The 26821-nt window shown below is 47.7% G+C and overlaps 1 protein-coding gene across 1 annotated transcript in view; it reads left to right on the forward strand.

The window, feature by feature from the left end:
- The first annotated feature begins 3167 nt into the window (after positions 1 to 3167).
- ZNF536 (zinc finger protein 536) overlaps positions 3168 to 26821 on the forward strand; it is a 443484-nt gene continuing 419830 nt past the window's right edge. The window contains exon 1 of the mRNA XM_061138921.1: positions 3168 to 3312. The gene's annotated coding sequence lies outside the window, so the exon portion shown is untranslated. The remainder of the gene's footprint in view (positions 3313 to 26821) is intronic.

Genomic DNA, 26821 nt, shown 5'->3' on the forward strand with positions numbered 1-26821 from the left:
CAGATTGTGGAAGTGGCCGCCAAAGACATAGGGTAGGGAGAATCAATGAGTGAACTTCAGTGCTTTATAGGACGGAGGTAGCCTTCACGTTCCGGCCTCTGGAGGACACCAGGCCTCTGTTCATTGCCTAAGTCCCTCAACCCTCACCTTGACTCGCGCCCACAGCAAGCGCCGGCTGCCTGAGTCAGCCAGGGCTTGGCCAAGGCAGCCGGCCCGAGTCCTCGAGGAAGCGCAGAGAGCGCGGGCGCCGACAGGGGGCGCCGGCGAGCCCCAGCTCGAACCCTCCTTGGGGCTCAGGAGGTGCCGCGCGGCGGCCTCCGGGTAGAGGGCAATCTCTGCCCTGCCTGCTCTGGCCCGCTGGGCTGCAAACCTCGGTGGCCTCCGTGCGCACCAGCTGAGGTCCCACAGGCCGCCTGGAGCGCAGTGCTCCAGAGATGCACGGCTTCTAAGGACCGCGGGCGTCTTTGGCTTCCTGGTCTGGAAGGGGCACCCCGGATCTGGCGGCCACGATCCGGACCTCACCGGGCTAAGACCCCGGAGAGCCCCAGTACGGTGCCAGGATGCACGGCCTGACTCCCTGCTTCCCATGGCTCAGGCGGGGCTGGCGGCTCGAGGGTTAAAAGGCGACTGCCACCCCCATTCTCTTGGGGGAGAAAGTGCCTTTTCTCCAAGTCCATATGGCCACTTCCTTTCGACCTGCTCGGCCCTGCTCGCCTCTTTGTCCGAGCTGTCACTTATAAAGAATCACTTGACTTACAATAACAGGTTCAAAAGACGACAGAGTATAATCAGTTGATCCACGAAGAATTGAAATAAAGAACACCCCACTGCTCCAGCTATCATTCCCATAGAGATAGTGATATCATTGATGTGATTGCGATGCTAATTTCTATACAAGAGGAAAAAAAAACCCCTTGTATTTTGGAATTTGTTCAAAGAGAATTTCAGACACATCAGATTGGAAAATGCAGATTGAATTCCTAAACTTTTTTGGGGGTAGGCAGGGGCTTTTATAAAAAAACCACCACTGCAGAGATATGAGAGATAAGAGTGGACTTCAAGAATCTCATAGGACTAGCTTGTTTGGGGGAACTCCGATTCTCCTGGTCCCCAAAGCCCTGGAGAGAGAGAGTGAGAGAGAGAGGAGGATGTGCTGGGTTCTCAAGGCAGAGTCCAAGGGCCGTGCAGCACAGACCAGGCTGGGTGCCCACCCACGGAGCCCCTGTCTTGGGGGATCACCCGCAGTGAGGTGCAATGGCCAGGTGCCCTGGGAGGCTGGGTCTCTGCCTGTTATCTGAGATCCCAGTTCTTGACTACTGCCAGGTTGGTCTTCCAGTGTGAAGTTTTCTGCATCTCGCTCCACTGTTGGACAGTTATTTGCAACTAAGTGGTCCCTCCTCTAGGAAGGGGTCGGCGATGTCGTGCTTTTTCTATATTTTTGCTTTTTATGTGTTGTGGTGCCCTGGTTTAAACCCTCCAGTCACCTAAGGGAAACTCAGTCTGGGCAGGCTGGAACAAGTCTTACCTGAATCAATGTTTTAAGTGTCCCTGTGGCTTGACGTTTTGAATAATCAATCAGTCTCCATCATTTCTTAATCATGCACAACACAGGCCTCTCTTCAGTCTCTCCTCCCCCGCTCCTTCTCTCTCTCTTTTCCCCTCTCTCTCCCTCCCTTTCTCCTTCTTTGTCAACTCTTTTGGATCCTGTGTTTCTGCTATTAACATGCCCCAATGTCACATGCGAGCCTTTTCTTTAAAACAAGCTCCTCATTGGTGTATCTGGATACTTCTTTTATTATTATTACTGAATCTTTTTTCCCCATAATGACACCAGGATCATTATATAATCCCATAACAAAGAGGCTTTTGAGGCACCAGCTTTTGTCAACTCTAGGACAGAGAATCCATAATTGCATTATTCAGCTTTTTCCCCCCTTCTTCCCCCTCTTCCTTGCTTCACAGAAACCCAACCTCAAGCATCACTCACATCTCTACCTTGTTACCTCGCCTTATACTATTTACCTAAGCGTTTGCCTTGAGGACCAGCATTTGCAAAGTTGCCTTAAAAAAGTTATTTTGTTTGATAATTAAGTCCTGGAGCCCACCGCGTGATGAGTATTCTGGACCCATAAGGCAGAGAACCTGCGTGACGTTTTTCTCGAAGTTTAATTACCGTATGCTAATTTCCTTGCCTACTACGTGATTAATTAAAATCATATTTTCATAATCATTTGGCACTAGTATTGTTTTAGAATTATCATGATCTCCTAAATAGTGTCTGTAAATAAAGTCGCCTCTAATGGCAGGCGCGGGAGGCGAGGCTGACGACCTCTTCGTGTTTGTATCGCGGCGATTGGCAACATAACTGCCTTATTTACATTAAATACGCCACAAGGTTACAGCGCGGATCAACGTCATTTGATCGCTGATGACTCCCTTAAACGCCCGGGCTGTGACTGATTCTCCGCGTCCCGCTGTCCACCGAGATTCACCCGGGAGTTTTTTTTTTTTTTTTCCCCCAGAAAAGAAACAGACTTTAAATAGTTTCAGGAGCAGGTAAGAATTACGCTTTTTCGTCTCCCCTTTTCCGTCTCTCTCTCCTCTCCCTCCGTGGCAATCTCTCTCTCCCTCTCGGCTGGATAAAAAATTCTTTAGTCAAAGGCAGGAATGCAAAGTAGTGACAAGCGAAGGGGCTGATATATGTCTCAGTAACGAGTCTGACAATCAGAATGTAGCTCTTGGAGAATAGATAGATTTTAATAAGTGTGTTTACATGAGCTCAAGGTCAGAAGCAAGCTGCGCTGTGTTAAATGGTTTCTTAGTTGCTAGACAGAGAGAAAAAATGGACGATCACACACCATTCTTTGTAGATTATTATATCAAGGGTTCAGTCTCTGGCTCATCAAAGCTAAATGCCGCAAGACCTATCTAGTTGCTGTGAATTATGCCAGGGCGACAATGGAGAGCGTTTTTAATGGTACAATGCATTTCACCTACCAGATAGGGGGAGGCCGAGCCGGGGATGGGGATGTCTGCTGGGGCTGGGTGATGAGTATCAATGAACGGGGCGATTCTGAAAAAAGGCAGACGAAAATCGAGCCCGCCCTGCCCCGGCTGGGCTGGGAACAGTTCGCAGGGCTCTGCCGAGTGGGCGAGCGAGGCGCGCGAGCAGGGCGCCCGTCCCCCCTCAGCCCCGGAAAATGATCAAGTCAATCATGTGGACATGTTTCATTATTCATTGAACACAATCTTTTACAACGCTCCGTTTACGTGCCCGAGTTTGCTCCCGACACCCGCGTTTCAGTGTTTAAGGTAAGGAAAACAAAGGTGGGGGGGTCTCGGGGCGCGGCGCGGTGGGGGTGGGGGGCCGGGGGGGGCGCGGCGGGGGGGGATGGCCCTGGCGTCCGGGAGGTGGCAAAGTGAGTTTGGACTCTTGGCGCGGCCCCCCCGTCCCCTCCCCCTCTCCATCTCCGCGAGGCCTGCCGCCGGGTTCCTTCTCGCCCCATCGCGATTAAAAAATACGGTCTAATTAAATATCCGTGGCTGTGACGTTGGCGAGAGAAGCTGTCAGCGGGGGGAAAAAAAGAGGAAGAAACCGGGAAAGCGGCGGCGGCCGGGCATCGAAGGGCGCTAGAGAACTTCGGCGGCGAGCGGGACCCGCGCCTGGGCCGCCGCCTCCCCCGCCGCGGTCCCGGGACCGTTACTTTGAAAAGGAGTCGCCGGGCCTCGCGCCGGGCGCGCCAGCGGGACCCCGCGCCCCGCTCCGGGCCCAGCCCGCGCCCCCCAGCCGCGCGCGGCCCGCGAGCCGCTCTCGGCCCCGGGAAACTTTCAAAAGGGTCTGGGGGGTGGGGGGAGTCTGTGGAGACTGGGAGCCCGGGGCCGCGGAAACTTCTGCTCAAGTGACTTTCCCCATTTTCTGCTTTGCCTGAGAATCGTGCGCCCCCCGCTCCCTTTCTTCCTCCGCGGCTCGCTGCGGGATTCCGGCCCCGCCGCCGGGGGGTAGAAAGGGTAATTTGTAATTTTTTTTTTTTTTAATCAAAGTTAGCCGATGCTTACAGCGCCAAGGGCCGCTGAGACCTGCCATTTTGTGTTTTCATTGGCCTCTTGTACCCGGGGAGTCGGGCGAGGCCAAGGCCGGGGGCTCGGTAGGGCCGGGGTGTCAGGGTCCGAACTTGCGACCCCAGGAAAGGCCGTGGCGCCTGCCAGCGCAGGTGGTGCCCGCAGCACCTGCCCCAGCCTAGCCCAGGCCCTGGGGGCCAATCCCGGGGCCAAAGACAAAAAATAAAGAAATAAGTAAGTAACAGGTTATGGAGGGAACTGAGCCGGCCAGCCCGGGGCTGGAGAAATGAGGCCAATCAGAGTGAGGGAGTACGGGCGTGGGGGCTTAGGAAGGCGGGGAGACGGAGGGTTGGGGGCGTCTGGGAAGAGCGCAGTTTAGGGGAACGGAATCCCCAGGCCAGATGTATGGCTGGGAGGAAAATGATCTTTGCTGATAAACCTTTCTATTTGCTTCAAGACATTTTTTGAAGATGAAGAATTGAGGAAAACAGTCGTAGGCGGGACCAGGATGTATTTTAGGCAAAAAAAAAAAAAAAAAAGGGGGGGGGGAGCTTTTCTTTGATGATGAGTAGGAAAGTGTCCAGATCTCGACGCGCCCATCTGTTGCAGTTTTGCAAATAATTTAAAATATAGATATCTGTATATAGATGGATGTGTGTGAAGTGGAAGGTGGAAACGCAGACGCTGGGAAGTTAGGAAAAAGAAAGAAAAGGGGACTCGGGGGCAGAGATCTGTCCCCAGCCCACTCTTCTGAGAAAACTCCTGCAGGGCTTTCTTTGGGGACAGGTGGAAAGTTGTCTCCCCTCCTTTTCCCACTTCTGTATTGTGAACGTTCCTATGTCCGCCTCTCGGCGAACGTGCACACAACCCTCGAATTAGGTGGAAGGTCGGACGATCGATTGGGGGTGGGTTGGGGACCGCGCAGGCCTGAGCACAGAGCGGGGGCGAGGAGGGGCAGGGCGGGGTCCCAGCCCCGCGCGCCGGTCGCAGCCACGGCTGGGTTTTGTTTGCCGGATATTGTTATGTCTAACGAGTGCCTCACAGGAGACGTGATTTGTCAGCCGCCTTCATTTTCACTTTAGCAGAAAATACGGCGGCTGCGCGGCGTCCTGGCCTGCGGGTCCGGGAGCCCGCGGGCGCTGGTGGGCGCGCAAGAGTGCGTGCGGGTGGGAGCGGGCGGCCGGCCGGTCGCCGGTAGGGGCAGTGGGCCGGGCGGGGTGAGTGCGCGCGCGGTGCCGGCCTCGGCTGCTCCTGCGCCTTCTCCCGGCAGCCGCCGCCGCTGTGCAGTTTAGCAGAAAACCGACAGGGGCCGCGTTTGCTGAGCGCATCCGGCCGCCGGGCAGCCGGAGCGGGCCGCGGGGCCGGGCTGGCCGGTGTATACTCAGGGAGGGGGTTGGGGGGAGGGCAGGCGGAGAGGGGCGCGAGAAGCAGGCTGGGCCCGAGTGCTCTCCACCGCAGTGTCCGTTGTCCCCGGTGTCCCGGGCGCGTTGGGCAGCCCCTGGAGCCCTGGCCTTGCGCCCCCGCCCCCAACCAGGGCTTAGGTGAACTTGGGGTGGGGTGAGCGTGCGTGCGTGCGTGTGTGTGTAAGGAGGGGGGAGGTTAGACTGGGAACGCACTGTTTTCTTTCCCAGTTTGATATTAGCAACTGGATTTTTACTTTGAGACCGGCTTTGCTCACTGCTGGGGTTGGGAGGGGGCGATCTTTTCCCATCACTCACATCTTTGTTCATTGTTCACTGAGTGGAAGGCAGGCGACTTAAAGAGACGAAAGAGGAAAAAGAGGGGGAGCAAGAAGAGGGAAGGAAGAGAGGCGCGGGGAGAGCGTCTCCGCCCCCGCCCGGGTCGGGTTGGACGGTGAAACAGTAAACCCGCGCACGGAGGGTCGCCGGGAAAGTGGACATTACCGCTTTAATTAACTTCGAGATGCTCCGGCGGCGGGACCTGGCGTAGCCGTGACGCGCCCCCATAAATCTGCCCGGCCCGGGGCTGCTCCGAGAACAAGTACGGTAGCGGCGTCAGACTCGACGCGCGCCTCCCAGTCCGGAGCCTATTTGCATAATTGGATCTTTCTTTTTTTTTCCTTTCTTTTTTTCCTTTCCCCTCATTCTCCCTCCCTGAAACTTGTTTGAAAACCCAAGTGAAAACTGCGACGACCAGCACGCTCAAAAGCGAGTGCCAAGTAAGTGCCCTGCCGTGGCCTCGGTGCGCCCCGAGGTTAGCGCGCAAAGCAGGCGAGCGAGGTGCCCCGGCGGAGGGCTGCTCGCTGGCGGGAGGACTGCAGCCGCCGGCTCCGGCGCTCCCGGCTAGCAGCTTGCACAACTTTTCCCCCCTCTGTCTCCCGAGTTTTCCGGTCAGGTGAGGTGTTTGGGCCAGGCGTGTACCTGTAGCGAGAATCGGGAGGCGATCATTGGGACGCGGTGGAGTTGGGCATCTCGGGTCCGGGCGGGTAGTCGGTCCCCGCCGCCGTGGAGGGTAGAGCTGCGAGCCAGAGAGCGAGCCGGGCCGGCTGCTAGTCGCGCCGCGCCGCGTCTGCAGCTCGTCGCCAAATGCCTCCCCCATTATTCTAAGGTTTGTGTCTCTGGCTGTGTGTGTGTGTGTGTGTGTGTGTGTGTGTGTGTGTGTGTGTGTGTGATCGGCTGTGCTTTAAAAAGAAAGGAAAGCAGGCACAACAGGAGCAAGAAGGGCTTCTCCCTTAGCTCCTTCCCTACCCGCCCCCCCCCCCCCCAATTTCTCCAGCATCATTTATTTCTAGTGCTCGAAGGAGAGTGTTCAGGGCGTCTTTACTAAAGACCGTCACCGAGAGACTGACAATTCTGTTGGAAATGCCATAAATTCTATAGCCAAAAGGTAGCTACATTCATAAAATATCAACCGTGGCCTGTCCAGATAAGTGATTTTTATAATATCTCAAATTTTATTAAAAACACAATAGTGTGTTATTTATTTACAGTGTTCAGAACCTGGGGAAAAGTAGATTTTCTTGGGCGAAAACTGTAATCCTAGTTTCTGTTTGCTAGGAAATTTGCTGGCAGCTCGGCCCACCAGCCTGACGGGAAGGGGCAGGGGACTCAGCTATGGCCTGGGGAGATGCAGGGGGGTAGCGGGCAACCCTCTGGTCTCTGCTTAGGGAGAGCCTAAGGCTTCTGGCTGAAGGCTGCTTTAGTTATGATGTCATTCTGATAGCAGAGTGCAAATGTCTCCTGATTCCACCATTAACCGCCTGGCTGATTTGCTTGGTAATGATAGCACTGCCGTCCAGCGCTTTGACAAATGCAGGCCCGCAGAGCCCTAGGAATTAACTTTTCCCCCCACTGAGGAAGAAGCGAGCAGCCAGAAGTCTCACTACTAGGCCCCTGACTTGAACTTTGTAGTGCCTGAGTCCAGACACTAACAAGGATGGCAGGCCCCTAGATTGAGGGACCCCTGTTTTCCCAAAGTTTGGAAAACTTTTAAAAGGCTTCAATCTACACAATACCCTTAAGCTGGTAACACTTGATTTGGGTTGTAACCAGGCAGAGATATTTTTTTGATCTGATGGATGGCTGGGACCCCAGGTCTCTCTGGGGCCATTGCATAGAAGACGGGATTGTGACATCTGCTTCCTACCTTCAGTCCCTTAACTGTGACTTTATGTTAATATCACTGCAAGTAAACCGGATTTAGTGTGGATTTTTAAATAGTGTACAATGATTTAAGATTTCTTTTGATTTACTGTTCAAATGAAATTTGCATAAATGTGATGAAAATGAACTTAACATCTGGGCATATGAAAAAAGGTTAGTACCTCATATGTCATCTGCAGAGAAAGTCTCTAAAATGCTTTCACCCTAAACTGGGTTCGGGGAAACAGTTCCTGGAGACATAAATGGTAATTATGGAAAACCTGGAGAAAGCGCTTTCAATAAATTTGCATTCTCTTGGACCACTGCTCTGAAAACCCATCTTGTTCTATGCCTGGAGTGCTTAACTTCTGAGCAAGCTTGAGATCTCACAACTCAGCAAGTTAACTGCTGGCTGGGGCTGTCTTCACGGAAGACATAGGGCAGGATAGGGAGAGACAGTCACGCTGCTCTGGTCCAAGCCGGAGGCCAGTAACCCCCATTATGAGAGAGGGCAGGGAGGTGGCCAGGATGTGCAGCCCTACTAACCACAGTTGCCCATTGGGTACTGAAGGCAGTGCTGAGATGTGGAATCATTCATTGCCTGCTGAGCCCCAAAAAGCTGACAGATTAGGTTGTCTACTCTGCCTTAGGTAACCAAAGAAATTTCCACCAGATTAGACCTATAAAATTTAAGAGCCCGTTCAAATGAACTCTGAACTTCACCTTTCTGAGCAAGAGAAACTTATCTCTGGCATAAGGGAATCAGAGTTAAACAGCCTTTCCCAAACATGGTTGCCTTTTGCTCAAAAGTTGGCTGTGAATGGCACAGGTGTTTTTAAAGTGCCTTGAATGGAAGGGGAAAAAAAGACAGCAATGATGCTCATGAGAATATAGATGAACTTATTTTTTTTTAAAGAAAAGGATCATAAAAGAAGAAAGCAAATAGATTTATTTTTCCAGTTTGAATGAGGACAATTATAGCTTTTTAACGTCTTTGGATTTAGTGTTTTTAATAAGCCTTTTAAGTAAGCTGAAATATCAGCTTGCATTTTGTTCTCAGCATTATTTAAAGTGAGACTTGACGCAAGTTTAAAAACAGAAGTGAGCTTTTTGTAGGTCAGCTTTTGTCCATGCTGAGGTTGGGAGTCCCCCACAACACCTCTGCCAGGACCCAGAGCAGGGGAGTGCTCAGCCCCGCTTCACCCTGTCTCCAGGTGAGATAGATTTGGGCTGGAAGGCTGCTGGCGGTCAGGTGACCTGATGCTATCTCCCAGATTGTGAAGGTTGGATTTTGGATTCTAAAAGCAAGATGCAAGTTCACTGACATGGGAGAGACTCACATCTGCTAGTAGGGGCTTGTGAGCTGAGTAGCTCCGTGGAACCAGGCCTGTCGTGCAGACCGGCCCGCCCCCTCCAGGACATGCCATTGCAGGACAGGAGACCCTGGAGGGAAAGGAGCTGTCCCGGGCAGGATGGGGGTGGAGGGTCTGACTGGTGTGGCTCATTCTGTATTTTACCTGGTCTTGTGGTTCCTGTTTGGGAGTTGTTGAGAGAGAGGCCTTTTGTCAAGGAGAGGGCTGTTTGCTCAGGTCTGGGCTGTCTGGGCCACCCTTGGTAGCATTGAGTGACATAGTGGGTAAGAGCCAAGCTAAGTTAGGGAGTCCTGTGTACAGTCAAACTGAGCTAAGCCAGGGAGTGGCCCGCCAGGATCTCAATTGTGGTGATGCAGGTGTGTGTGTGTGTGTGTGTGTGCGTGTGTGTGTACACGTGCGCTGGAGAGGGTGTTCTTGCTAGAAACACCTGTTATGAGATGATTTCCTATTTATTCACAGTGTATTACCCAGGGTAGATTAGTGAGTTTATCAGTGTCTGTGCACAGTGGAAGGATTGGGGCTAAAAGAGCTGAAGGAATCACAAAGTGGAGGGGGACATGTATGATCAGAAGATGGGCCCTAAAGAATGCAGGCCCCCTTTCCTACATCATTGTGCAGAGAGCAGGGCTGGTTTTAGTGGGCGCTCTTGGTTGCTAGAGAATATTACCCCTGCAACTTTCACTGTAAAAAATCATTGTAGATCTTTGGTTTCTCTTATATTGGAGTTTTTGCTGCTTCAGAGGGCACTGAACACTTGGCTTTTCACAGCCTCTGAGCATGCTAGAGGTTAGGTTTATCTGCCCTAAGAGACCAGATCCAGGTGAGGCCTTTGGTGAAACTTGCCAGGCTGGCCTGAACATTGTTTCTCTAGAGCAGGGTTTCTCAAGTGTGACCCTAAGGATGTTACCCACTTGTAGAGTCGGTCCTGTGTTTCATAGGATGTTGAGCAGCATTCCTGACCTCTACCCAATAGACGCCAGTAGCTCTCCCCAGTTGTGACAATCAAACATGTCTCCAGACATCTGCACACATCCCCTGGGGGAAAATCAGGTTCACTTCCCACAGTGTGTGTGTGCCAGGCCCCATCCTGGGCGTCTCAAGGGGCACAGGGAAGTCTGAGGAGTGCACAGCCTGGTGGGGATACCAGGGCTTGTACCACGTGGGGGCAGAGCTGGGGGTCTGAGAGGAAGGAGGATGTCAGTCCACAGTAGAGGAAGGCCTGGGTGGAGGGTATCTGGGGCTCGACTCTGACTATTTTTATGTCAGTTACACCCTGAAAATGGCCCTGCCAGTAAGAGCTGTGTTTCTGGGCTCCCTGACTGTGACAGGCAAAGCAAGAAGTGAAAGGCAACAGATCTCAGACTCTGAGTTAAGGCTGGGAATCGTGCTGGCAGGATGATGAGAGTGGCTTATTTCTGTGCATTCACTACATGGCAGTCATGGGTTCTAAGCACTCAACTTGTTTAATCCTTACAGCCTATTATATTTGTCAACAAATTTCAGGAAGGGAACCTCAAACACTGAGAGAGGGTAGTGGAGGATCCAGGATTAGAACCCATCCAACCTGCCTCTGGAGTTGTCACACTCAACCCCACTCCTGCCCAGAGCACCTCCCTTGACCCATGGCCATCTGCCCTTTCTGAGGGCACACTCACCACAGAACCCCTGGAATTCCATCATTGACCCAACAAGCTCATCCACACAGAGCCAGCAGCCCCTTTTAAGGGACACAGATCTCCAAGTGGGGCCTCTGGGTGGTAGTGGCAGGAAGGTTATGCAGATACACTAAGAGATGCAAGAAGGAAAATTAGTTTGTAGGGTCCACCTCCTTTACCTACCTATTCTTCCTCTGTAGCTTTACAATGCGAAAATTAAGTGCCATTTTGACACAGGAAAAATGATCACCGTAGGCTTGAGCTGACATTAACCTGAAAGTTTTCTATCAAGGCTTTGATCACCTGAGCTGTGTTTAGCTTTGATTACTGAGGTGGGCTTGTCTCTTGTGCTCCGCCCCCACCCCATGCTGTCTCTGCTAGTCCTTCAGCTCAGCCCCTTCACGATCTTTTAGCCTTTGGTTGGTTGGTGTGAACACACAGTCAACCCGTATACATAGGCAGGATAAAGTAACCCTATTTAGGTTGTGAAAGCCAACCCACAGAACCTCTAAAGTTGAGATTAATCACAGAAATGCCCATCCAGCCTTAATTACAATGACGTTCTCACATGTCTGAGGTTTCAAAATAATTCCTATAGATTTGGATGAGATTTTGGCTCATGAAAGGGCTAGATTGTAAGGCTCTCAGGGAACATTTATGCCTGTAGTGTCCAGGCACCCAAGGAGGCAGGGTCTGGGGCCTCTCTGTAGGTGTGCAGAGGGGGCCAGAACAGAGACACCAGCAGTGACTGCTCTTGGGTGCTTGCCTTATGCCAGACCCTGCATTCTGCACCTTGGATGTGCAGTATTACGGAGCCTTTTGACATCAGAGTAAAGGGCATCCCTCATCTCGATTTCACCAGACTGAGAGGTGTGGCCACTTGTTGCAGCCACAAGCCAGGGTTTGAAGCCAGCCTCATTAGCCCCGGAGCTCACACTGCTGACCTTGTCTGCACCCCTGCCTCCCTACGCAGTACTCAGGGCTGTGAGTGCAATCATCCTTCCCTGTCATAGTAACTCGCCTTTCATGGAAGTTAAAAATGTAAACCAGAACTTGCTACTTGGAGAACATATGCATTGTTGTAAATTTGTTTTCAAGAGGGAGGAAATATTTGGAAACTGTATCAGCTAAACTGTATCAACTATAGAGAAGCAAACAGATCACAGACCACATAGATGTTATATATGGAATTTAATTTCTTGAATAGCTTGATTATTCAATTTTATTTTTCAGAATATCTGGAAACACTTATTTCTTATTGACCAGACAAGAAAGTAGCACAAACATTTTTTTTTGTTGTTCTTTAAAAATTTTTTAAAATTCTCTATTGAAATCTATTAAAGTCAAGTCAAGGAAAGCCTTCCAAGTTATTACAGAAAGGCGGTCATTTCTATGGAGCCTATTGAAGGGGGTGGGAAATCTTATCAAAATTACAGCTAAAATGCTTTAATTATTTTGCATCCTCGGCCAGGGCTCACAGTCTGGGGGTTGTAATCTATTGATGCCAAGTGGCTATTTCAGCAACCTTAAATCTGTACCGAGCAGAGAGCATCTCACTGGTGAAACATGGCTGGATCAGGCAGTTAAACTCGGTGCAGGATTCCTGCAGCATCTGAGAAACTTTATTCACAGACATTTTCCACCTGAAAGAGGGTCAGCTCTGGTGGGTGGCAGTCCTGCTCCAATAGCGCAAGGAGAGTTCACAAGGAGGAAAAAATGCAGTGTGGGAATGTGGGAGGGGAAAAGCTGCCACATGCCGACATTAAGGGATTTAATCTGTGCAGCCAGAACCTCCTGGATGGTGCAGGGCGGCTCTGTGCTGGTCCCCACTGCCACTAGGTCTCCTTGAGTCCTCGGGGGGCTGCTCTGAGCTATCGGAAGCCCCGCACCACCAGAAACTCTCATGGACTTTGGAAGCACCATTTCTTAAGCAAAATGCCAGACACCCTGTCTGCAGTTCTTTTCTGAGATCATTGATTTGACAACTTAATATCTATTTTCTGTGTGCTTTTTGTTTTGTTTCATTCTCCCCTCTTCCCAGCCTCCACCCCCCCATCCCTCATTTCCTCCTTTTCAGCTGTTTTCCCCCTTTGCACACGAATTTCTGAAACTATATTGAAAAAGCTTTCGTTGAAGTCTGGTGGGGGACCGTTTGAATTTTAGTCTTATTTAAAATTCTTCTCTAGCATATTTTAGAGGCAGAAGAAATACAGACATGATGACATGAACGTTTGCATCATCTAAAAATGTATTGATTAAGGCCCATAAGGTGGCAGTTTCCCCTTTAATAACTGCTGCCACCCCAAGGAAGACACAGTGGCTTTCTAAGTGCGTAACAAATGAGGGACTCATCCAAGATCTGGTCATCTGATTGGCATTTCCCGTGACAATGCTTCTGTGATGTAACCAGTGGTGATATGCTTGTCTTTTGGGGGAGATGTGCGTTCTGTGCCTTCTGGCATGTTTATTCTTTAGCAATGGCTGTCTGGTGAGGTCAAGTAATATATTGCAGATTATTAGAGTACGTACCATTTTCAAAACCCTCCCGGAAGAACTGGCTGCGTTTTGACACACTGCCCTTTTATCTCAGTGATACCAGCAACTTGATCCTCACATTCCCCTCCTGTCTCAAAAGGTTGACAGGAGCTAGATCCGTGTGAGACGTTTTTTCAGGGACTGCTGGCTCTGCCTGAATTAGGAGCCTGGCTGCTCAGGTGACAAATACCAGGCCCATGTGTGGATCGTGGGGGCAACTGGGGTTTGCTGTTCAGAAAACTTTCTCTCTCTTTGCATGATAATACTGTTCCCATAAAATCTGTGTAATTCTTGTGTGTGATCTCCAAATACCACCTTCAATAAAATAATTTGTTTATTGATCTAAAGAAGGAGTGGTTTCCAGCTGCTTCGTTCCTTGGGACAGACTTCGAGTTAGAATCTGTCTCTGACTCTCTTCTGCTAGAGGTTGGCCTCCTGCGGAGGTTGGGCAAAGGGGTTAGGCGACCTGGGGGCGCTGGGGACCGAGCACTTTTTTCTTTAGGAACCAGGGCTGGGCAGAATTCAAGGGAAAATTCTAATACGATTTGTGCTTAAATGTGCTGGTATTTGTGTCTGCCCACCTCCATCTTGAAGGCAAGTGAGTTAAATCATTGCTGCACTGGGGAGCAGTACAGGGGCCCCTCTTTTATTAATTTCTATCATCAGCCAACTGTTAACCCTTAGATTAACACAAAGAAACTTCATGTTCCTTCCTACTTTCTGTATCATTGCTCCAGAAGGAACGACTACGGGGGAATTCTTTGTGTGCACTTTATTTGCTAATTAAATTTTTTGCAACAGTTACACAGTACATGTTTTGCTTGATATATCAATATCTATAAGTTAGTTTTTTGCATTATTTACTTTTTAGGGGTGTTCCCTCCTTCATTCCTTGATTAAGATGCTTATTTCACTGAGCTGGAAACATTGAGTTTGCAAATGAGGAAGAGCTAGAAGCATTTTTGGTTTTGTTTTTAAGCAGTGTAACACAGTGATAAAGAGCTCAGGACCAGTCAAATGAGACCAGGCTTGATACCCAGCGCCACTCCTTCCAAGATCTTTGAGAGCAGGGCATTTTCAGTCTTTAAGCCTCAGTTTTCTCATCAGTAGAATTGGAATATTTTTTCCTTCCTAATTGAGTCATCAGGATTAAAAGAGAAAGTGATTAATAAATGAGCTCAGAGACCGGCTATTCTACAAATGGCCAGCTAATATTATTACTTGTATTGTACATTTCGTTAAATATTTTAGGAATGAAAACCCTACCCCAAACTATAGCCATCAGTCACTTGCAAAGCCTAGTGAGGTGTCATTCCTCTTTTGTTTCCCTGACTGGTCTTTGGAGTTATTTACCTGGGAATCAATAAGTATCAGCTGATTGATTTCCTATACATTTCAGAAGATGCATTTTAAAGGGTCAGTTGAGTTTATGGAAGGTTATGGAGTGGGGGTAGGGTTTAAGTCTTCACTAAACAAATATGCTCATTCCAATCCATCAAGTGTTAGCACTGTGTTCCCAAGCCACACACGCACACACACACACACACACACACACACACACACACACACACACACACCATACCACACCACACCATATCACCACACACCAACCACCCTGGTTGTGGGTAATCTTGGTAGGAACATTATGCGCCTGACTCTTTATCTTTGCCCTGGATCCAAGCCAAAGGCCCCAAGGAGGCACTACTGTCATTCATTCATTCAATCTTTAAAAAAAAATATTAAATGTATTCTGTGTCCTAGGCAGATTAGTGGTGTGAAGGTGTTATACCAAGACCAAAGTACAAGTGTAGGCAGTGAAGATGATGTTTCGGTTCCAGGTTCCGAAATACACACACACACACACACACACACACACACACGCACATGTGAAATTCACCTAATTTGCATACTTACACACAATCACTTGCTGATTTCAAGGGACGCAAATGCTTGTGCATGAAGTATTAAATTAATGAGTTGAACTTGTGGTCATTGCATTCAAGATGAGTTATCCAAGAGAGAGGTGGGGAGTTGAACATAACTCCTTTACTTTTTCCTGCAGGGGAAAGGGTGGACTTCTGGGTGGCTTTTCCTCAGTGGGGGCAGGGGGGGGGATACCAAATCTATGACAAAATCACCATTCCAGTCATCCTTGGGAAGTACCTAGGAATGTTATATTAAGAAACAAGATCCCATCTTCCTGTAGGAAATTCGAAACCGTGATCAGGTCTTATAGATATACATCTAGCATTTATTGAGTGCTTGTTATATAGATGACCTTGGGCTTGAAAATGCAAGATATTGTTTAATTTAGTTCTTAGAACACTGCCTTTTGGTGGAGAAAAGGAGGTATATCCATGTTGTATGACTTGCCCAAGGTCATGTAGCTGGTAGGTGGCATTGCTGGGCTTTCTCTGCCTGGACTTGTGCCTGTGACTGTGGCTGTGTGTGACCTTTGGACTGGGGCTCTGGACATCTGATTTGGACCTTCTCTGGAGATGGCCTTCTCTAGAACAGAACTGTTGGAGAGTCAAGGCTTCTGAACTTCATGAACCTCTTCTTCAGTTGGAGTAGGCTGCCGTGGAGCAGAGCCCTTGGCAAGGGGTGAGGGCTGCTTTCCTGTCACACTTTTCTTTGCACCACTCGGGACAGTGTCACTGTGCCCTACAGTTCATCCTCTCAGATTTGTCCTTCCTATAGATCCTCACTGTGTAGGTGCTAAGGACATAGCAGTGGACCCAATATCCATGAGTCCTGCAGCTCTAGAGAGTCATGAGACACAATATTTGTCATGCCCACTTTGATCATGAAGATTCTGAAGGAAGAGGACAGAGGGCTAGGGGGAAGCCCCTCTTCAACGAGTTGGCCAGTGCTGTTCTTGGTGGTGTAAAGGTGAGAAGCAGCCAGTAAAGCAAGGGGTGGGGAAACTCCCAGGCAAGGGACCAGCATGTGCAAAAGCCCTGAGGTTGGAAGGACCTCAGTGGTTTGAGAAGAAAGAAGGCCAGGGTGGTTGGAGCCGATTGTGCACTGCTCCCCCAGGGACATTCCCGTTGTCTTTCTTTGCACCGAGGAGATATCTTCTAGCTGAGGCCGCTCCCTCAGCCTGCTGTGAGCATGGCCTGTTGAGGGCACTCCTGTTGGAGGGTGTCTGCTGGCGGCTGTGGCCTTCTCTGCCATCCGAAGTCAATATTTTCCTTCCAAGTGGCTCTTCTATCCTTCTGTCCATCCCTTCTTCTCCCTATATAATTCATTCATTCCACAAATATCCACTGAATATCTACTCTGTGCCAGGCGCATAGTGAATATAAAGTTAGTTGCAAAGATAAAAATCATGTAAGCTCTCTCAGATTTTAGGATCTACTGAGATTCACAAGTGCTTCTGTGATGCCTGGCTCCCCTCTGCCCAAATCCTAACTCTAGGGGTGTGCCCCTGACGGCACAGTTCTGCTGTACTTAGTTTGGTTAGACTTGTTTATTTAGTCTCAGAGGAGAGAAGGTAAAGCTCAAGTAGGCACCTGCGTCTCAGAGTCATCCTGTCTCTCCTATGCATAGCCATAGTGGCTACACACTTCCTCCCTTCCCACCTCTGGTTCCTGAGTGTGCACCCATGTCAGGCAGCGTGCAGAGCACTGGGGGGAATGACGGACAATGCCACCATGGGGCCTCTGCCTCTGGGGACACTCAAGTTTGTGCTTGATTAAGATGTCTTGGGATTTTGGGGAGGTTCTCACCAGCCAGCAATTTCTAGGGGTCATGAACTCGTTCCCCTTTCAGGAAAGGGACAGCTTGGCAGGAAAGCCAGATACTTGTTTATATCACCTGTAAGTCCACAGAAGACTTTATGCTATAGAACTTGAAAGTACACATTTGCATGCCTGGCTGTTTTGATTCATTACTTACATGATTACTCTAGTAACTTTTAAATTTAATTTAGTTTAATTTTTTAGTGGAAAATGAAGTATGTCCTGGCTCTTTGGATACTGTACTTTTTTTTCTCTTCATTTGGTTTTAAATGGTTAAGTAAATTTCATTAAATAACTGTAAACATTCCAAATCATCCTGCATATATATCGTATTTCACATCATCGCAACTTCGATGTAAAATATTAAAATGTAAATGACTCAAAAGAAAAATTATGGAAACAAATGCATGACTTTTATTACACTTTCAGAAAACTTGCTCAGATATTTCCCCTTCCTTAGCAAAAATCTGTGATGAATTAAGAGAAAAAACATTTAAGGGCACTATAAAAAATAATTCTTTAGAATAAAGGAACATACCTTGGTAAGCAGTATTCCCCCATTTTATCTGTTCAGATCTGTGAGTATATGTTAGATATTGTCTACTTATCAACTTGATTATTATAAAGTAAGTTATATCAGCATGAATATAATCATTTTAATTTCTGAGCTTTAGTTGGAATAATAGTTTTTCCAAGTATATAAATATAAATCTAAATTTGTATATATTTCATGAAATTTGAACCAACAGTTCTTCCTTTTCCTCTTAAGAAATATTTCAGTATAGTAAAAATTGTCTGGGAAGCATTTGGTATTTTATTTTGGTCTCTGACACGACTTTCCATGTGATTGTTCTATATTAATCTTGAAAAGTGACACAAGATTTCTTTTCCATAATAAATAGCAAATAAGGGAATAATAACAAATGATAACTCTAATGAAAGAATTATATTTTCTCCAACTTAATAGAAGAGTGCCAACAATAGGTAGGATAAAATAAAATCAATATTTTGACACTGCTCTATTATGTCTGCCTCATTAATTTGGAGAAAACTTCTCTCTTCAATCCTAAATCACAAAGTGTCAACAAATAGTAGTTTTAGTGTCTGCTCTCATTCCAGTACATTTAATGCTTTGCAAGTTATTTTTGGAGGAAAATGATTTTTGATTCTGCAGATGTATAGAGATTGCATTGTGTAGGTTTTTGTCTTAGGGAACAATGAAAAAGTTTTGCCATGTAATTTGTATTCAAGAGATAGTTCATTCCAAATTCCAATTCAGCACAATACTATATGGTTTTTCATATACATGAATATATGTGTGTGTATATCTGTATGAGTCTATATGTATATGTTTATATATGTATGTGTATATATGTATTATTGTCCTGTTTTATTTTCTTCACCCACATACACTCTCTCTCGTGTTTTTTTTTTTTGCCGTGGGCCCCTGCAGTAAAAGTGCCAAGTCCTAACCCATTGGACTGCCAGGGAATACCCCCACCACACACACACACACACACACACACACACACACTCTCTCTCTCTCTCTCTCTCTTTTTCAAAGGGCATGCTCATTCATGTTTATTAATTTCACCCAAAGTTTCACTTAGCTTCCTCTTTAGAAGAATCCGGCATTTCTGATTTCTGAGTACTGATTGTCAGTTGATTAAGGTCAATGCTAGCACTTATTCAGGCTCCTATTGACTGGGGCCACGTGATATAAGTGATTGATCCACCTTAGACACAGACTTGCTAATTTTCCATTGTAACGGTCCTTTCCACCAAGTCCATTCTTCCTTACCCCATACAGTATTTAAGAACGCTCCATCCTGCACACACCCCCCTCCCGTCCTTGCTGTTACACTAACGCAGAATTACATCTTTCACTTGTGCAAAAGTATTTGTACCACCACAGCCTGTCCTCCTTTGTTTTCCTGAGATCACAAAAGCCTGGGATTTAGAATAGCAGATAATAACATACGGTGCATATTATTGATGCTGCTTTAATTGTCTTATTGACAACTCACTTGAACTTGGAGAAGCATGCTAATATTTATCATCCTGTGAACTCATGTGCATTTTCTTGACTAAAGTCGTGATTACAGAAGAATTTCAAAACTCAGATGTCTGTCCGCAACAGCCTCACCTTTCCTCTGTGTGGACAAAGGCTTCCAGGTGGCTGCATGGAGGGAGAACTCTTCACTCACTGCCCCCTCAGCGTGCCCTCCGGACTCTTCTTCTTCTAGGTGGCATCTGACTAATTAACGACTTGACCAGCACCTGGCCAGGAGACGAGGCAGAGATGGGACTCACCTGAGCAGTTGTAAAGGGGGCAGTGCCCATCTGGCTTTGGGGTTGCCCAGAGGTTTTTGTTTTTTGAAGAGACAGGTGTTTCTTTCCTTTTGGGAAATGCCCATAAAGAACATTAAAAGATTTAAAACAGGCTGGAGCTGAAATGGAGGCTGCTATGCTCGCCAGGAGGCAAAAATCCATTTGAGGAGGGCTTTGACAAGCTTGAGTTGATGAATGGAGCCATCATGGGGTAACCGGGCACCTTGCTGTCCCTATCTCCCCTTCGTTCCCCATCATTCGCCAGGCTCTGACCCCAGCCCCCTCTCAGTTCCCTGGGTGTGGCAGGCTTGATCACACTCGGGGTCTTTGGCCTGGCTGTTTCCTCCGCCTGGAACACTCTTGTCCATGCCTTCACCTGGCCACTTCTGCTTATCCCTCAGGTCTACCAAAGGCCACCCCTTCCAAGAGGCTTTTCCTGGCCTCCCTCTTCCTCTCCGCCACATTGGTCACCTTCCAGCTCATTGTCCTATTTTGTTTTCTTCATGGGATTTATCTTTCTGGATTTCATCGAGTGTCAGCTTACCTTCTGTCTCACTCCCTCCACTAGAACTAGACTCCCCAAAGCCAGGGCCCTGCAGGCTCTCTGATGCCTCTCCTTCTAGCACCTAGAACAGTAGCTTGCAGAGGTGCCCAATTGATCAATATTTTTTGAAAGAAGGCTACTTTCCTAAAGGGGAAAATAAAAAAAACATGTTTGGGAGTTTTTCCTGACCTTTGAGAACAATGTCGTGTCATCCCCTGATGCACCCTTTGTTTCCTATTAAAGATGAGGCTGCAGCTGCGTCCTTCTCCAGACTACTGAGAGGTCGCCATGATGGCGATTCAGAAGGGCGGTTGTCTCTAGATAGAAAGTGTGTTAGTGTTACTGCCAAGCCTCTCCCCCTGGTGGGCGCTGCTCAGGTGAGGGGGTCTCTTCTGGTTTGGGTTGTGGTTTATGGAGACCTCCTGTCTCAAGCCATCTCCCTGCCTGTGCCACCTTGTTCGAGGTGGGCCATGCCGTCTGCCCCCCACAGCCTCTCCCTTGCCATCAGTACGTGGGGCACGGAGGGCCCTCATCGGGGTCTTTGTCGCTGCTGAGAGCAGCTGCGTGGGGCCCTGATTAACGCGGATCAAGTTGTTAGTGGCTCTACATTCTCGTCTTTGGCAGCACTTGATGGGGGACCCTGGGCAGAGGAGCCGTGGGGCCTGCAGAAGATGCCATCTTGACGCCCTGATTGGTGAGGCGCTCATCTGACTGATGAGTGAGGTGGAGCCACCCCACTGGCTTCAACGAGACACTCGAATCACAGAGCGTGATTGCAGAAGGGGAGAGAGGACTTTAAACCTATGTCACATCCTGTTGCCCAAGTGACTGCCATCTTGGGGAGTTTTGTGACACTCGTACGGCTTGCAGAGCCTGTTTTCGGAAAGTGTTGGAGATACTCATCTTCCTCCTCCCAATAAGTCAACTGCCACCGAGAATTCCACAGGAAAAGAAAAGATGGGGTAGATCTGGGAATGTCGGTCCCACGAGTCTTCATTTCCACCTGTTTGCCCCACAGAATTCTTCCTCTGTGTAAAATTCCTCCTTTTGACCTCTATTGTTTGCTTTACTGTGTGAGCTACAGACATATCTTTTCTCCTCTACTAGATGTGAACCCTTTGAGGACAGAATTTTCTTTTTTTCCCTTGCTGTTTCAGTGCCTTGCCGGCCACTAACTGTCCCCCACCCTTACCCCACAGGGTGTCTGGCACCTGTGGGAGGAGTTTGGAATGGGAGATGGAAATCATAAAACCTTAATAAAGAATTAGGAACACAGATGTCTTTTGAAACGATTAAGAATAATTTCCCAGTGAATTGTTTGTGATTTTGTAGATCTCTTGGACTAAAAATTATTTGCTATCTAGTCTTTTTCTTTTTTCACTTCAGTGAGTTAAAAAGTTAGCTGATTACTTAAAGAGCCCCACTCTACAAGGGTGGCCTGGGACCACTATTACTCAAAGCCAAAACTTTTTGGGTAGTGAAGGTTTCATTGAGAATGGGTTCCATGATCAGGTAGAATAAGGAATCCCTTGGTGTTGTGCTTCTTGGTGATGACCTGTTGTTGAAAGTGAAAAGCAAAAGTGTTAGTCACTCAGTTGTGTCTGACTCTTTGTGACCCCATGGACTATAGCTCACCAGGCTCCTCTGTCCTTGGAATTCTCTAGGCAAGAATACTGGAGTGGGTAGCCCTTCCCTTGCTCCAGGGGATCTTTCTGACCCAGGGATCAGACCCAGGTCTCTTCCAATACAGGCAGATTCTAGACCCTCTGAGCCACCAGGGAAGCCCCTGACCTGTTGCTATTTAGCAGAGGGCTGGGTGGAACATGGCTTTTCATTGGATTCTGGCTTGGACTTAATTCATGACTGCCCTCCAGTCTCTCTTCCTTGGGGCCTCCTAGTCACCGGCATCCTGTTCAGCTGCTGTGTTTCAGCTATTTGATTGTTTGAATGCAAATAAAATATGTGTTCGTGGGGACCCACTGTGTGCCCTCATGGCAGATCTGTATACAATTCAGAGTCAAACGCTGGATGGAGGCACAAATCTGGGTCTGGGCCCTTGCTTGGTTAGTCACTTAGGCAATTTGTTATCCCGGCTGGAACTGTTTTCCTATCTGTAAAATGAGGAAGGTGTGCCTACTGAATTGCTCTCAAACTTAGGCAGATAAGCTTGGGAGACTTGTTAAACAATTGTATTCCTGGGTACCACCCTGAGAGTCCCGTTTTTTAGATGGTGCTGATGCCCAAGGTGCAGCCATGAAATTAAAAGACACTTGCTCCTTGGAAGAAAAACGATGACCAACATAGTATTTTAAAAAGCAGAGACATTACTTTGCCGACAAAGGTCTGTCTAGTCAAAGCTATGGTTTTTCCAGTAGTCATGTATGGATGTGAGAGTTGCACTATAAAGAAAGCTGAGTGCCAAAGAATTGATGCTTTTGAACTGTGGTGTTGGAGAAGACTCTTGAGAGTCCCTTGGACTGCAAGGAGATCAAACCAGTCCATCCTAAAGGAAATCAGCCCTGAATATTCATTGGAATGACTGATGGTGAGGCTCCAGTACTTTGGCCACCTGATGCGAAGAAATGCCTCATTATAAAAGACCCTGTTTCTGGGAAAGATTGAAGGCAGGAGGAGAAGGGGAAGACAGAGGATGAGATGGTTGGATGGCATCACTGACTCGACGGACATGAGTTTGAGCAAACACCGGGAGTTGGTGATGGACAGGGAGGCCTGGAGTGCTGCAGTCCATGGGGTCGCAAAGAGTTGGACACGACTGAGTGACTGAACTGAACTGAAGTGACGTCCAAGGATCCCCAGTTGGTCCAGTGGCCATTTCCAGTTCTGCTGTGATAGTGTATGACATGAATTTGGAGAAGTGGTTAAACATTAGCAAACCTTATTTATTGTCTACTTGGTTTTCTTCAGTTTGCCCTAAATTCACAGCATTTTGCAAAATTAGAGAGTATTCCTGGCCACAATCACAGAAGTAATTCCAGAGACTTACCCTCCTGAGAACCTGTCACTTTGCTGTGCGGGTGACAGCATCAGAAAGCTCCACTCTGGGCGATAGAAGCACCACAAATCCTTTATTTGACCTCAGCCAATTAAGACTTTTTCTGGCATCCCACACATCAAAACTAGGCAATACTGACCTGGCCTATTCATACAACAGCCACGTGGAGCATGGTGGCAGGATCTTTCTGGTTTGAATTCAAACCAGATAAAAAATAGTAGAGGATGACAAGGGCATTGTCACAATTTATCAACAGCCTCATCTTTGATTTTAAGGCTGTATAGCTTCAAACAAAGCAAAGCAAAAATAGCAACAAAACAGAAAACCTACCAATGGCTAATAAGTTCTCAGATTTCTCTATGGTGAAATTGGGGAGATGTTCTTGAAAGGTCTAGTTGCAGTGAGCATATATGCTTGGAAAGAGACTTCTAAGCTTTCATTGTATTAAACACCAACTCCATGTGTGTTAGAAATACTCTTCATAATTCCCTAATTGAGCAAGCGGGACAAGATGTTATTAATACTGCCCTAGGTGCATTTGACTTTTGCCTTGGCCAACAATGGTTCTGAGAAGTCATTTCTTCTGATGCCTATTAGATTTTGTCCTTTAACAAGGAAGACCCTTGAATAGATGGATGTCTATTTCTTTTGTCTTTTTTTGCACCCTCTCCAGAAGTTTGGTGACATTAAGCAGGTAGGACAAATCATCACCATGTGCAGATTTCATATCAAATAAAAGAACTCAATTTGCTGCCAAATGTGGGTTTAACCTCTTCTAGATCTTTGGTCGTGCATAATTAATACACCATTCAGCATTTGACTTTTGTGCTTTTCATACAGATTTAATCTTAAAGAATGCTCTGGGTCCTGCGCTCACAAAAACATTTTCAACTTATTTCATGGGTTTTGCCTTTGGGTTTGGGGGATGCCCTTGCCTGAGTTCTGAAGAAGATGGTCTGTATGGCTTAAATACTCTGTCCCTTTACCTCTTCAGCAAATGCTGGTTCAGTGTCTAGCACTGTGCTCTAAATGGTTGGAAGTGAATGTTGCATTACAGCTATAAATACTAATACCAATACTTGAGGTGGGGGCAGAGGGAAGGGGAAGGATGCCACTCTGCTCCTCTGCTCCACTGAGGCACACTTTACAGGTCATCTCACACGTCTTTTCTCACTGAATCTTCAGTAGTCCTGTGAGGTAGGTTCATTGTCTGACTTTCCGAACAAGGAGCCTGGAGCTCAGAGGTCCAGGTGACTTACCAAAACCCACGCTTGTAGCAAGTGGCTGCACCCTGGTGGAAGTTCCCCATCTCTGCCTGCAAAACCTCTCTTTCCACTGTGCTGTGTATTTCATGGCTACGATTACTTAGATTTGGTCAGAGGAACAGAGAGGGAGCTGCTGGGTGCTCTGGAGAACAGCACCAGCTGCCCTGGGCCTTCTTGGGGAGTGGAAGTAGAAGGCCCGGGGAAGGCCGGGTGAGCAGTTTACAAAGCCACCAATCTGCCCTGCCTTTTCCTGGGGAAGCGTTGGGCAGAGTGATCACTGAAAACTTAGTTCTTATTTATGCCTGCTGCTGGGAACGTTTTGGGGGACATTCTTTAAATGGTTTCTTCTCTCGGCAAAGACAAGCACTTTCTGAATCTGCCCTCTTGCCAAGTAGACGAGATGTAAGAACATGTTTTCTATTGATTTTTAAAAGCAATTCAGGACCCAACTGGTAATAATAGGTGTGACCTGTGCCGTTTTCCAGGCAGTCACAAGCAGCTCGGAGCCTTGTTGTGCGACTCTGATGTTTGGGATGTGCATTCTTTGAAGATTACTTCTAAAGCAAGGCGTCCAAATCCTTAATTCACGATTCTGTCTATTCCTGTGGTGTTTACATTCCACCATGGCAGAAGATCACTGTAAAAAAGAAAGATGAAAATGCACTTTTAAAAAGGGCTTTCTTGCTCAGGCTTCCTTCAAAGACCCTGTCCTTGTCCCCTCTTGGTGATGCTGAGGTCTGTGTTCCATCTGCAAAGAACATATGCGTTAACGGTGATTTAAAGGTGTGTCACACTGTCGTGACACATCTGGGCTGAGCTCTGGGGCATGAGCCACAAGGAGAGGCGCTGGTGTGACTTTGGGGTGTCTGGGCTTGTCTCTCTGGCATCTGTCTCTGAAGTACTCTCATATATTTTGCTAAGGAGTGCTTACTGCCTTTGCTGGAAGTCGGTTTGGAAGGGTCTTGGGAAAGTGGCTGGTGGAGCTGATTGATTTGGCCAGTGAACAGAGCAGGGCTTTGCTAGGGCTGGGCGTGAAGAGAGGAGTGCTGTTTCTACTTGGAGGAGTCTTTGAGATTTGGCGTCTGAGAGGGAGAATAATGCATGGAAATGGGGCCAGGTAGTGCCACTGGATTCCCTAGACACCAAAATGACTGTGTTTTCTCTCCTTGGTACACTCTCCCTGGTATTATTCAAAAGGTACTAAAGTACATAGTAAATGAGAGGACAGGGTTTGTTTTGGTTTTGCAACCAAAACTGTTTGATGACTGATGACTTTTTTTTTCTTTTTTAAGGGGGGCAGGTATTAAGTGTCAAATACTTGAAAACACAACTTAATTTTTTTTTTTTTTTGCTGTCTCTGAATTTTGGGGAAGTCTTCAAGGCACACATGATCTGTCTATCATGTAACCCAGTGCTTTGGTTAATGATCTCTCTTGATGAACATTTGGGGCCTGTCTACCCCCCACTGTCCCCCCCAAGTCAGCAGCACCTTGTCAGTGGGCTGCTGGGACCTCCTGATCACAGGGTCCTCTCTGGGAACCTTGGGTGTCAGGAATCAGTGAAGTTGCCCAGTCGTGTGTGACTCTTGGTGATCCCGTGGACTGTAGCCTAGCAGGCTCCTCCATCCATGAAATTTTCCAGGCAACAGTACTGGGGTGGGTTGCCATTTCCTTTTCCAGGAGATCTTCCTGACCCAGGGATCGAACCCAGGTCTCCTGCTTTGCAGGCAGACACTTTACCATGTAAGCCACCAGGGAAACCAGGATGGGAATAATTCTATATGCGGCCCTAGATCTGCATGGCTGAAGGCCAATCAGAAACCATTTATGATGTGGTTTGAATCACTTATGAAGTTTTCTCTTCATTAACTGGATAATTATGAAATGATTCATAGTAGATCTTGACAAGATAGGTTATGGTGGATGCAAATGGTCTTAGGTAAAGGTTTGGGTTTTTGCTTTTATTAATGTATGGACTTTTCCTACAATATGTTGAGAAAGCAGCTTGTGGGCAGGAACACACAAGTGTCCAACATACTGTCCCTATGGCTCTTTTCTATGTCCCCTTAACATTTGCTGGCTATTGAAGGGATGGGTTAGGGCTTCCCTGGTGGCTCAGATGGTAAAGAATCTGCCTGCAAAGCAGGAGACCTGGGTTCGACCCCTGGGTTGGGAAGATGCCCTGGAGAAGGGAATGGCTACCCACTTTAGTATTCTTGCTTGGAGAATCTCATGGATAGAGGAGTCTGGCAGACCAGAGTCCATGGGGTTGCAAAGAATTGGATGGTTTGGCCTTGAAGTAAAGAATTGTTAAATTCTTTCTCCTTTAAAACTACTTTAGTGAGTGATCCCTGAAATTTCTGTTGGCCCTGGTTGACTTTGGCCATGCACCATACCACCAGGTTTCCTGGGCCTTAGGTGCCTCAGAGGAAGCTGAAGAAGGGCTACAGGGTGTGGAGGAGGCAGGTGTGTGTGGCAGAAGGCCAGAGGCTCTGGCCCCTTCCGTTTTCTTCACATCAATATCATTCTTAAGGCCCATGAAAGTTGACTTTGGGAAATTCAAATGTGTTTTCTTAATGAAATAAGCTTCAGAGACATGTGCCTCTCTTTTCTTTGAGTAGGCATGACCATGAAGCCTATGATAACTGTTATAGGAGGCATTAACTGTTGGAACATAAGATACCCAGAAAATTGGGAGCTGG

Source organism: Dama dama, chromosome 4, assembly GCF_033118175.1.
Source record: "Dama dama isolate Ldn47 chromosome 4, ASM3311817v1, whole genome shotgun sequence".
NCBI classification, from domain to species: Eukaryota; Metazoa; Chordata; class Mammalia; order Artiodactyla; family Cervidae; genus Dama; species Dama dama.